This window comes from Primulina huaijiensis, chromosome 16 (genome assembly GCF_012295235.1).
Source record: "Primulina huaijiensis isolate GDHJ02 chromosome 16, ASM1229523v2, whole genome shotgun sequence".
Lineage (NCBI taxonomy): Eukaryota > Viridiplantae > Streptophyta > Magnoliopsida > Lamiales > Gesneriaceae > Primulina > Primulina huaijiensis.
Window position 1 is genome coordinate 8,691,651 of NC_133321.1, and position 13,035 is coordinate 8,704,685.

The 13,035-nt window shown below is 40.4% G+C and overlaps 1 pseudogene; it reads right to left on the reverse strand.

Annotated features, from left to right (window-relative positions):
• Positions 1-600: 600 nt before the first annotated feature.
• Positions 601-12,736, reverse strand: LOC140961650 (NADH-ubiquinone oxidoreductase chain 4-like; annotated as a pseudogene).
• Between the last annotated feature and the right edge of the window lie 299 nt (positions 12,737-13,035).

Consider the following 13,035-nt stretch of genomic DNA (forward strand, 5'->3'; position numbering starts at 1 on the left):
TGCATGAATGCAATCAAGTTATTCACAGAAGCATATAAAGCACGCCACAACTCATTAAAAAATACTTAACGTCATTCCACATCACTATAGACGTCATAATAAAACAGTTCATGTGTATCTCAACTGAACATCTAATTTACCACTGAAATATTTTAAGTATTTCTCAAACAACCCAATCATGTGTCAAATAATACATTTCATATCAAGTTCAATTTATTTTTCCCATATTAATTAATTTAGCCTAAAATTTCAAAAATCCTTAATTTAGGCTTTACAATTTCTAAAACTCATCGCAAAGTCAAATATAACGATATATTTAACTTAATAAACCTAAAATCCTCAATAATATACAACTTGAAATTTCGGAAATTAACTCGTACTTAATCTGAAATTTTTCGATATTTTCTAGCAATTTACAAAATTTTCATTTTTTTATTTCTAATGCTATAAACACATCCCAATAACGATTTAACATTTCAAAAAATCATAAATCCCAAATTAATAGGCTAAATTCGAAATATTATCTAATTAAATTTCGAAAATTAGCTTAATACCTCCAGTCGGCTCCGATATAGCACCTACAATCAATAATCCTGGAAGCTATGAGGAGTAAGCTATGATCTCCTTAAGATCGATTTGTCTTAAAGTGGTCGAGGAAGTATATATTATAGAAATCGCGCTTGGAGTATAAATGAAAGGAGTGGAACAATGTGTCGCTTCGGGAAACATGGTTATTAAAAATCTTAAAAATCCGTAGTTTCCCAATTTTAAAGGAATTCCTGCCAAGATGACGGATCCTGCCGTAGGTGCCTCTACATGAGCTTCGGGTAACAAAATATGAACTGGTACCATAGGCACTTTGATGGCGAAAGAGGCGAAAAAAGCAATCCATAGAAAGATTTGGCACCACTAACTTAATTCTGTGGTTAATGAAATTTGTAAATTATATGTTCTTGTTTAGAGAAGAATCAACAGAATAGCTAATAGCATAAAAACAGATCCTTTGTAAAATATAAAGGAAAAACTGATATGCTGCTTTGATCTTTTTTTGTCTCGAACCCCATACCCCTATAATAACGGTAGAGTAAAGGGTGGCCTTAAAGTTGAATTGACCGGTGGTGGTTGGTTGAATCTCTGGTAGGTTGCCACTCCTTTCTCAGAGAACCGTACGTGAGACTTCCACCTCATATGGCTCCGTCCCGAGCTTCTGTTGTCAGCCTTGGCATTAGACCACTATCTATGCATGTATTTTCAGCCTGGACTCTCGAATCTTTTCCTTTTCGGGTAGTGGCGAACAATGGTGCTTGCGTTGCAGTAGATTCCCACCCGAAAGAACCGCTCACTAGCTAGCCGGACTAGTAGAGGCCCAATCTGGAGACATACTGAAAACCATGCCTTTCGAACCGAATGCAATGCCCGTCTTCAAAATCAAAAGAAAAAAGGGCTCGTTTGGAAGAAAGATGGAGTGCGGCCTATGTTAGAGTAGGTGCACGTCGAGCCAAGTGTTGGCCGAGTGTTCATAATGACACTCTATGTATAAACAGTCTTTATTTTAATAATATTTGAAATTATTGTTTTGGCACTTCTTTATCTGTATACCCATGCTAGTTGCATAGATAAAGTCCTTGAATATACAAATAGTAGAAAGAATATTAGATGCTCATATGATGAGTATCATGAAACTCATATTTGGAATACTGTATATTCTAAACAGTTCCTAGTCGATTTAGCCGCCGCTAAGAAGGATATAGGCCGCTCGAGTTAGAGACTAGTATCTGCGATGTGAGTACCATGTTTCATTGGTAGGGGACATTGTGATGTCCGATCATGCAGATAGGTGCTCCTGGTAGAGTGCACTGAACAACCCTCTATAAAGGACTTCCCAAGTGGTTCTCACTTATCGAGTGGAAACATCCTAGTTTATGGTTGTACACCATTAGTCCTTATGACCCGGGACAACATTGAGACTCTATGTGCTAGCATTTCACTTTGACTTGTTTACCGACTCTTAAGGGGTCATCAGGTGGCAAGGTTGGGTGTTTTGGCGAAACATATAGGAGTCGATGCATTGTAGTCAGGGATTCACCGCTTACCTACGGGTATGGATATCCTATGTGTTTTCATGTGCGTGTAGTTTGAAATCTCTGATCAGAGTATGGTGGTAATTATGAAAGGGGTTTCATGGATTACACCATCGATGCAACTACGACATGACACATAGTATCGATTCATTGACAACTCTCGATAAACCAATGATTGTCGAATCGGTCGGGATATATGAGTTGAAGGGACCGTACTGTACGCTAACCATAATAGAATGGTTCTTGTAGGCACTATCATTTGATACCTAGGGAATCATGTAAGCGATGCTGCTAGGCGTTTAACATGATTGGTTGGGTACTATCAGACTTGAGTTCTGACGTTCTTATTATCAAGGAGTTGATAAGTAAGAATGGAGCAATTGGGGTATGCTCGTATAAGGACATGTTTAGTCCGAATCACATGGAGATGTGAACCCACGGCTAGTTGTATCAATGAACCATTGAGGGCCACACAAGTACTAGCTTTCTAGATCCCGTTGAGAAGTAAAATAGTTCAATGTGTTGAACGGCTTATAAATGAGTTTATAGGCGTAAGGAAAAATAGAAGTATGACTTCTATGAGAGAAATGTAAATTTTAATTTATGGAAGTGTTCCTAAATTAAAAGTTGGCCAAGTGAATAATGTATTTGAAAATTGTGATTTTCATAAACATTATTATGGACTAAATTAAATTAATTCAAATGTTGAATTAATTAAACACTAGTGGACCTAGTAGAGTCCAAATAATTAAATTAATTCAAGTGTTGAATTAATTAAATATCATTGGGCCTTGAAGAGCCCAATTGGAAATAATTATTTAACTAGTGGGCTTGACTAAAATCAAGTAAAGGATTAATTGGGCTCAAATGTGTTTGAGACAATTTAAATTAATAGTCCATGGGCCCTTGTAAAGCCCACATGACATTGCATGCTTGGGAGGTGAAAGGTTGGAGAATTCTTTTGATTAAAAAATTGCACTGCATGCAACTTTTTCACTTTTGCTTTTTGCAACACCAAGACAAGAAATTAAGTCATTCTCCCCTTCACTTCAAGAGACCTTGGCCGAAATTTAGGACAAATTCTCTCCTCTTTTTTCTCTCATTTTTCTTCTTCAAGTGTTGAGGAAGAAATATTCTTCTCCTTGAAAAATCCTCTTAATTTTCTAGTGCAAATTAAGAGGGGATCTACCTAGTTGGTGGTGGGCTTAATAATTGAGCAAGGAGTGCTCAAAAGAAGCTTGAAGATAGTTTCTACCATTGAAGAGCTAAGGTGTTTACACATTAGTTGGAGCCATACATCAATCCTTGTGATTGATAGGTACATTTCTTAACGCACTATGAATGTCATTTTGTGTTTATTGTATTTGCTACACATTAAATCAAGGTTGCCGAAAATTTCTTATGAAAAATAAAAATTTTAAACTTCCGTTGCGCTTCCGGTCACCGTAACCGATCACCTTTCAAGTGGTATCCGAGCTATGGTTACGATTTGTGTAGCAATTACAAGATATTATATTGAGATTGATTTCTAACCGCATGAGAAACATTTTAGCAACAAACCGAGGCTTGTTTTTGGGAGAGGTTTCGGGCAGCATGTTGCTGCCCGTTTCAGGCAGCTCGGGCTGCCCGTAGTGCTGCCCATTTCGGGCAGCAAGGGCAGCCCCTAGAACAGCCCCTATGTTTCATATAAAAAAAATTATTTTTGTTGCCGGAATCCGGCGACGGCGATGACGACTAGGGTTTTCAAAAGATGTTTTGAAATATCAAAGTGTCATGGGCCTTGAGTTGTTGGGCCATTGGATGGCTAACATATTTGTGAATTTTAAATGTGCCAAAAATGTTTTGTTGGAAAATAAGTTTTTGGGCCCTTAAGTTTAAAATTACAAAAGTTGCAAATATTTTCTCATGAAATAAATAATTTAAGTTGGACTTTAATTATTTATAGTAAATTCTGATTTACAAGAAATTCGGTTATAAATAAATTAATTGGGAACTAGACAAAAGTGTTGGTATACTTTGTTAATTTAGTTTATAATCGTGGCGGTTAGTGATTGGATCAAGTTATATATTATTGGATCAATTAATTATTGTGATAATTAATTGATGCTGTATGATATGTGATATTATGCATTTAGGATGATCAAAAGCCCAAGCCCAATTTGCTAGGTGTATGCTAGGATATTTTGTGTTGAATGATTGTAGTAATTATCAAATTTAAAGTGGGCTTGGTTTATGGCCCGTTCCCAGCCCATGAGATATATCCCTATTTGCCATGGATATTTATTTGTAAATATTTGTATAGTGGAAGATCAAGATTGGAAGATGGTAGCCTTGATGATTATGAAGATCGAAGACATGTAAATATTGGAAGCTAATGTAATAGTTGCATTTGCATCCCATGCATTTTCCTAGGATTGGACCTAGGCCCGTGTTTAGCTCACACGGGCCATTAGTTTTGGGGCGATTGATCATCCTTGTTTTGTTTACTGTTTATAATATATGCATGATATGTTATAAATAATGAGTATGTGCGTTATTATTATGATAATAACAAAGTTGCATGAATCCGGCAAACATACGATCAAACATGGCGAGCTTTTAAATAAAATTAATGATGAGACCTTTCAAAATTAAAAACCCTTATTTTGAATAAGATTCAAAATTAATATCAAGCCCGAAAAGGGGAATTATAAATTTGTTTATAATTTCCATGTCTTCCATCGACAATGGGTGCATGATGAACGCTACCCGTGCTCGGGGCTCGGCTCATATTATTGGGGGGGCCTTGGGTGCCGGAAAGCTGTGACATCCATTGACATGGTGATGTGAACTACGTGGAACTCCCATGATTTCGGCTCATATTATTGAGGGAACTCATGGCGACCGTCCATTAAGGTTCAATATCGATGGGTTAGGCTTGACACGTGAAGATGAACGACGTCNTTATTTTAAAATAGTCATTAACATTTATCTGTTTTACTTTTCAGTACAAAATTTGACAATGTCTTCAATTCGCAATCCGCTTTCTGCCATACTCGAAAAACACGTATTAACCGGACCTAATTATCTCACTTGGCTAAGAAACCTAAAGATCGTCTTGAACTCGGAAAGGATTGCATATACACTAACTGAGTCGCCCCCTGTTGAGGATCCGACTGGCTGCACTCCTGAGGAATTGCAGACCTACAAGGATTGGTGTGACCATGACTTGAAGGCCAAGGGTTATATGCAGGCTTCTATGAATGATGAGCTGCAGAGGCGTTTTGAGGATGCAAAGAGTGCTGCTGACATTCATTTGCACCTCAAGGAGCTCTTTGGTGAGCAAACTGGGCCTCTTAGGCATGCTACCGTCAAGGAGCTAATCACTTTGCGCAGGCGAGACGGGGCCTCGGTCCATGAGCATGGCCTAAAGATGATTGGGCTCGTGGATAAGCTCGTTGGCATGGATCTGATTTTGCCTTCGGAGTTGACCACCGACGTGTTGCTGTTGTCATTGCCTAGCTCATTTGATCCTTTTGTGGTGAACTTCAACATGAACAAGATGGAGCCGACCCTTGAGGAGTTGGTAAACATGATTGTGACTTTTGAGTCCACTATCAAGAAAGAGAAGCCGGTTCTTTTTGTGGGCTCTTCATCTGGTACGAAGACCGGTCCACCTGGGAAGGGAAAGAAGCGTTCTTTCCAACGTCCCAAGAAGAGCGTGCCCTTGAAGAGGCAGACTCCGGGTCCCGTAGTAGCAGCCACACCAGTGAAGGCTGACAAGACTGTTGACATCTGTCATCACTTCAAGAAGCCTGGACATTGGAGCCGTAACTGCAGGGAATATCTTGGCCAGAAGAGTTCTGGAAACGGTATGTTCTATATTGAAGTAAACATTTCAATTAACTCTACTTCTTGGGTATTGGATACCGGCTGTGGCTCACATCTCTGTAATGATTTGCAGGCGATGGGAAGAAGTAGGAGGCTCAGGGAAGGTGAGACCTTCTTGAGGATGGGCAATGGGGCAAGAGTTGCTGCCAAAGCTGTTGGAGATGTTTCTTTAATTTTGAACAATGATTTTAAGTTGATGTTAAGAGATGTTTTATTTGTACCAGACTTGGTGAAAAACATTATTTCCATTTCTATGTTGGACAAAGATGGATTTTCTTGTTTATTTAGCAAAGGTGTTTGCAACATTTACAAGAATGAATGTTTAGTTGGTACCGGAGAACTTGAAAACGATCTCTATAACTTAAAATTGAAAGATATTCCACTAAACAATGTCCAAGCGATAACAACAACAAACAAGCGCAAACAAGATACTCTTAATATGGCACAATTATGGCATGCTCGATTAGGACATATTTCCCTAAGAAGGATGAACAAGCTAGTGGGAGTTGGCATGTTTGATATGTCTGATATTAATGCTCTCACGACTTGTGAATCCTGTCTAAAAGGAAAGATGACCAAAATTCCCTTTAAGGGCCATGTGGAGCGAGCCAAAGGGTTATTGGATTTGATCCATACCGATGTGTGCGGTCCACTTAGCATCACCACTAAGCATGGACATGCCTACTTCATCACCTTTACCGATGACTTCTCGAGGTATGGGTATGTGTATTTGATGAAATACAAGTCTGAAGCCTTTGAAAGGTTCAAAGAATTCAGAATTGAGTAGAGAAGCAGTTGGGACGAAGCATCGAGACACTTCGATCGGATCGAGGACGTGAGTACTTGAGTGCCGAGTTCCAAGAGTATCTTAGGGAGAATGGGATTCTCTCGCAGTGGGCTCCGCCCGCTACACCACAGTTGAATGGTGTTTCGGAGCTCGTAACCGGACTTTGATGGACATGGTTCGGTCTATGATGGGGTTCACGGAGTTTCCGCCATCCTTTTGGGGGATATGCGCTTGAGACAGCGGCACTGTTGTTGAACAATGTCCATTCAAAGGCAGTTGACAAAACACCATACGAGATATGGATGGGTAAGCCACCCAAATATTCTTATCTTAGAATATGGTGATGCCCTACTTATGTGAAGCAGGTAGTGGGAGATAAATTGGATAGTCGATCCATTTTATGCTACTTCGTGGGATATCCAAGAAATTCAGTTGGATATTATTTCTATCATCCCCAAGAAACAAAGGTGTTTGTTTCTAGGAATGCAACCTTTATGGAAAAGAAATTTCTATTGGATAGAACTCGAAGAGGTTCGAGAGACACCCACAGTTGTAGAACCCACACCCGAGGAGCCAAGAGAGGAGATACAAGCTCCTAGAAGATCCGAGAGAGTCTCGAGACCACCTATGAGGTATGGTCTGCTTCTTGAAGAGGGCCATGATGAGCCTAACCTTGGATGTGATCCAAGGACCTTCAAGGAAGCGTTATCTGATGCAGATTCATCCAAACGGCTTGAAGCTATGGAATCTGAGATGAATTCCATGCATTCGAACCAAGTGTGGAATCTTGTGGATCCACATGAGGGAACTGTTCCCATAGGGTGTAAATGGATTTACAAGAGGAAACTTGGGGCGGATGGGAAGGTATTGACCTTGAAGGCGCGATTGGTGGCAAAAGGATATACTCAAAGACAAGGAGGTGACTTTGAGGAAACCTTTTCCCCAGTCGCAATGTTCAAGTCCATAAGGATTTTGCTAGCCATAGCTGCATGGTATGACTATGAGATATGGCAGATGGATGTTAAGACAGCCTTTCTTAATGGGGATATTAAGGAAGAGATTTATATGTCTCAACCTGAAGGGTTTACATCTATCGGAAGTGAGCATATGGTATGCAAACTTCAAAGATCTATTTATGGTGTAAAGCAGGAATCTAGGAGTTGGAACCTCAGATTCGATAGTACAATCAAAGAGTTTGGTTTTACTAAGAATCCTGAGGAACCCTGTGTGTACAAGAAGGTCAGTGGGAGTGCTGTGACATTCCTTGTGCTTTATGTTGATGACATTCTACTCATTGGGAATGATGTAGGAATGTTGCAATCAACTAAAATATGGTTAGCAAGTAAGTTCTCGATGCAGGACTTGGGTGAAGTATCTTATGTATTAGGAATACAGATCTATAGAGATGGATCAAGAAGATTGCTTGGTCTCACCCAGTCCACATACGTTGATACCATCGTGAAGCGGTTCTCGATGGATGAGTCCAAGAGAGGACGTCTACCAATGTGTCATGGCGTGTCCCTATCCAAGTCTATGTCTCCCAAGACTGATGCAGAGATAGCGGCGATGACAAGCATTCCTTATGCTTCTGCGATTGGTAGCATCATGTATGGGATGATATCTACACGTCCTGACGTGGCGTTTGCACTAAGTGTAGTGAGTAGATATCAATCCAACCCTGGTCTTCCACACTGGAAAGCAGTGAAAGACATCCTCAAGTAGTTGAGAAGGACCAATAAGTTGTTCTTGGTCTATGGGGGTGGAGAACTGAAATTGGAAGGCTATACCGACTCTAGCTTCCAAAGCGATATCGATGACTCGAAGTCAACCTCTGGGTTCGTATTCATGCTCAATGGTGGTGCTGTCTCTTGGAAGAGTTCTAAGCAAGACAGCACTGCGGATTCCACCACTGAGGCTGAATACATTGCTGCATCGGCTGCAGCAAAGGAGGCTGTTTGTATTAGGAAGTTCGTCCAAGAGTTGGGCGTCATTCCTAATGGAGGTGCTCCTATCCCGGTGATGTGTGACAACACGGGAGCTATAGCTCAGGCGAAGGAGCCAAGGTCTCATCAGAAGTCCAAACATGTACTGAGAAAGTACCACATCCTTAGAGAGATTGTGGAAAGAGGAGATGTGTCAATCGACAAAGTCGGCTCCACAGATAATGTTGCTTATCCACTAACTAAGCCTTTACCGGGACCATTATTCGAGAAGCATCGGGAATCAATGGGTTTGAAGTATATGGGTAGTTGGCTCTAGTGCAAGTGGGAGATTGTTAGAGTAGGTGTACGTCGAGCCAAGTATTGGCCGAGTGTTCACAATTAAACTCTATGTATAAACAGTCTTTATTTTAGTAATATTTGAAATTATTGTTTTGGCACTTCTTTATCTGTATACCCATGCTAGTTGCATAGATAAAGTCCTTGAATATACAAATAGTAGAAAGAATATGAGATGCTCATATGATGAGTATCATGAAACTCATATTTGGAATACTGTATATTCTAAACAGTTCCTAGTCGATTCAGCCGCCGCTAAGAAGGATATAGGCCGCTCGAGTTAGAGACTAGTATCTGCGATGTGAGTACCATGTTTCATTAGTAGGGGACATTGTGATGTCCGATCATGCAGATAGGTGCTCCTGGTAGAGTGCACTGAACAACCCTCTATAAAGGACTTTCCAAGTGGTTCTCACTTATCGAGTGGAAACGTCCTAGTTTATGGTTGTACACCATTAGTCCTTATGACCCGGGACAACATTGAGACTCTATGTGCTAGCATTTCACTTTGACTTGTTTACCGACTCTTAAGGGGTCATCAGGTGGCAAGGTTGGGTGTTATGGCGAAACATATAGGAGTCGATGCATTGTAGTCGGGGATTCACCGCTTACCTACGGGTATGGATATCCTATGTGTTTTCATGTGCGTGTAGTTTGAAATCTCTGATCAGAGTATGGTGGTAATTATGAAAGGGGTTTCATAGATTACACCATCGATGCAACTACGACATGACACATAGTATCGATTCATTGACAACTCTCGATAAACCAATGGTTGTCGAATCGGTCGGGATATATGAGTTGAAGGGACCGTACTGTACGCTAACCATAATTGAATGGTTCTTGCAGGCACTATCATTTGATACCTAGGGAATCATGTAAGCGATGCTGCTAGGCGTTTAACATGATTGGTTGGGTACTATCAGACTTGAGTTCTGACGTTCTTATTATCAAGGAGTTGATAAGTAAGAATGGAGCAATTGGGGTATGCTCATATAAGGACATGTTTAGTCCGAATCACATGGAGATGTGAACCCACGGCTAGTTGTATCAATGAACCATTGAGGGCCACACAAGTACTAGCTTTCTAGATCCCGTTGAGAAGTAAAATAGTTCAATGTGTTGAACGGCTTATAAAGGAGTTTATAAGCGTAAGGAAAATTAGAAGTATGACTTCTATAAAGGAGAAAATAGTTCAATGTGTTGAACGGCTTATAAATGAGTTTATAGGCGTAAGGAAAAATAGAAGTATGACTTCTATGAGAGAAATGTAAATTTTAATTTATGGAAGTGTTCCTAAATTAAAATTTGGCCAAGTGAATAATGTATTTGAAAATTGTGATTTTCATAAACATTATTATGGACTAAATTAAATTAATTCAAGTGTTGAATTAATTAAACACTAGTGGACCTAGTAGAGTCCAAATAATTAAATTAATTCAAGTGTTGAATTAATTAAATCATATTGAGTCTTGTAGAGCTCAATTTAAATAATTATTTAACTAGTGGGACTTGAGTAAATTCAAGTAATGTTTAATTAGTCTCAAATATGTTTGAGATAATTAAAATTAAGTCCATGGATTTTTAATTGTTAAAAATCAAATAAAACTTGCATGCATGGGAGGTGAAAGGTTGGGAGACAACTTTTTGTATAACCAAGGCTTGGCATGCAACTTTTTTACTTTAACTTTTCCCACAACCAAAAAAATGTCTCTCCTTCTCTCCTAGCATGAATAGTGGCCGAAAATACTATTCATTCTCTCCATTTTTTTTTTTTTCAATGGTTGGAGAAAACACTCACTTCTCAAAGAAAAATCCTCATATTTTTCTAGTGCAAAATATGAGGGGATCTACCTAGTTGGTGGTGGGCTTTATTTTAGAGCAAGGAGTGCTCTTTGGAAGCTTGTAGAAGTTCTTGCCATACAAGAGCTAAGGTGTTTACACCTTAGTTGGAGCCATCATCAACCTCAAGAGGTTGATAGGTATTTTTCTAAACACACTATGTATGACATTTTGTTGTTTTTGTATTTGCTACACATTAAATCAAGGTGGCCGAAAATTTCTTATGAAAAATAAAAATTTTAAACTTCCGTTGCGCTTCTGGTCATTGTAACCGATCCCCTTTCAGCCTGTAGAGCACATGGTAGTCAAAGTCGAGTTCCTCACGCAGCGGATCTCTCTCTATCTATAGATATAGAGGTGTGAAAGTAATAACCTTATGTTATGGCTGCCGCTCGACTTACGGTCACTCCTACTACTGTGATGTGAGCGGTTCAAATTGGTTTGATCTTTTCCAATCATTCTGGACTGAACTTGTACGCAACACTTGTATGAAGGTGCATGCATAAAGGTTTGGAACTCTTTTATTATTTGAATATTAAGGACATGACCCTACCCTATTCTCGAACCCTCTGCCGAGCTCTATCCTACCCACATTTCCTTTTGAAAGGGCCAAAAATATGTCTCCACCTGCTACCAACAGTAACAGTCCTTCTTCGGAATTCTACTAAACGGGTCGATCTTCCCCTCCCCCGTTTGTTTTAGCAACTTGTTCTAGGGTCTCCTAACCAAGAGCTCGCCGGAAACGACAGAGGAAACAACCCGCCTGCTGCGGCAGTGCGACTTTTTTCTTTCACAATAAGACCTGGACGATTAGGAGCACCCCTTCCTACATATCCATTCAAGACAAGAGTAGGTGGGTCAAGGTCCTAGTGGTACCCACTACTCGGAGTACCCTCCCAAAAGGAAGAAGAGGTGTCTGTCAGGTTCGGTTTTTCTTAGTTGGGTTGTGTGGGTTCGACCAGAAACGCTATGCTTACACACAAGACTACCTCATATGAATCTGGTTAGGCATGACGTGATAATGTTTGGAAGAAGATTCAAGGAAGCATTGCATGGACTCATGAGCAATCGAGAAGAGCTTGCAAGCGAGGTTCCAAGCCCCGAAGAAGTCGTGATGCATAGGAGTGAGCTTGAAGGCCATGTGAATGTCATTAAGTGTGGACCAAAGTGGATGGACCAGTGCCACAGCGCTTGGAACAAGTGACCAAGTGCCTAGGCGCGAGATTGTAGCGCCTAGACGCTTGCATGGCCGAAGCTATAGCGCTACAGACTGGCGCCTAGGCGCTAGCTCTGTGTAGCTTCAGCGCCTAGGCGCTTCAAGACCAACACCGCGGCGCGCCGACATGCGGATTTTAGATATGGAAACCATAGTTACGGATTTTGATGTATTTTTCCTTATAAAACATATTTCATACCTTGTAAACAATTAATTCATTGAGTTTAATCATATTTGTGAGTTTTTCTCTCAATTTCAAAGATTGGATTTGCATAAACCTTTGTGTGTTTCTAAAATATGCACGACGGCGCGCCGCAGCGCTGGTCCGGAAGCGCCTAGGCACTGAAGCTATGCAGAGCTAGCGCCTAGCAGCTTCGGCCATGCTAGCGCCAGTCTGTAGTGCCTAGGCGCTACAGATTCGACCATGCTAGCACCTAGGCGCTACAATCTAGCGCCAAGGCGCTTGGTCACTTGTTCCAAGCGCTGCGCTGTGGCGCTAGTCCATCTACCTTGGTCCACACTTAATGACATTCATATGGCCTTCAAGCTCACTCCTATGCATCACGACTTCTTCGAGGCTTGGAATCTTGCTTGCAAGCTCTTGTCGATTGCTCATGAGTCCATGCAATGCTTCCTTGAATCTTCTTCCAAACATTAGCATGTCATGCCCGGACAGATTCACATCACTACCACTCTTCCGGAAAGCTTCGCGGAGACTACTTTACGACGACGGACGACCGCCCGTAGGGGGTTTACTGTAACGTACCGTACTTTTTCTACTTAAAATTTGCGGAAAAATTTAAAGTTTTCTTAAATTGAAGTGAACATTCAAAGTTCGATAAAGTAAACTGTACGTCTCAAAAGTGGACGAAAGATCTAAAAATAAAGTTTGACACAATATTTGTTTGAAATTTCATATCCAGTAGCATGAAATCAGAGTATTTGACATTTCATAAAAAC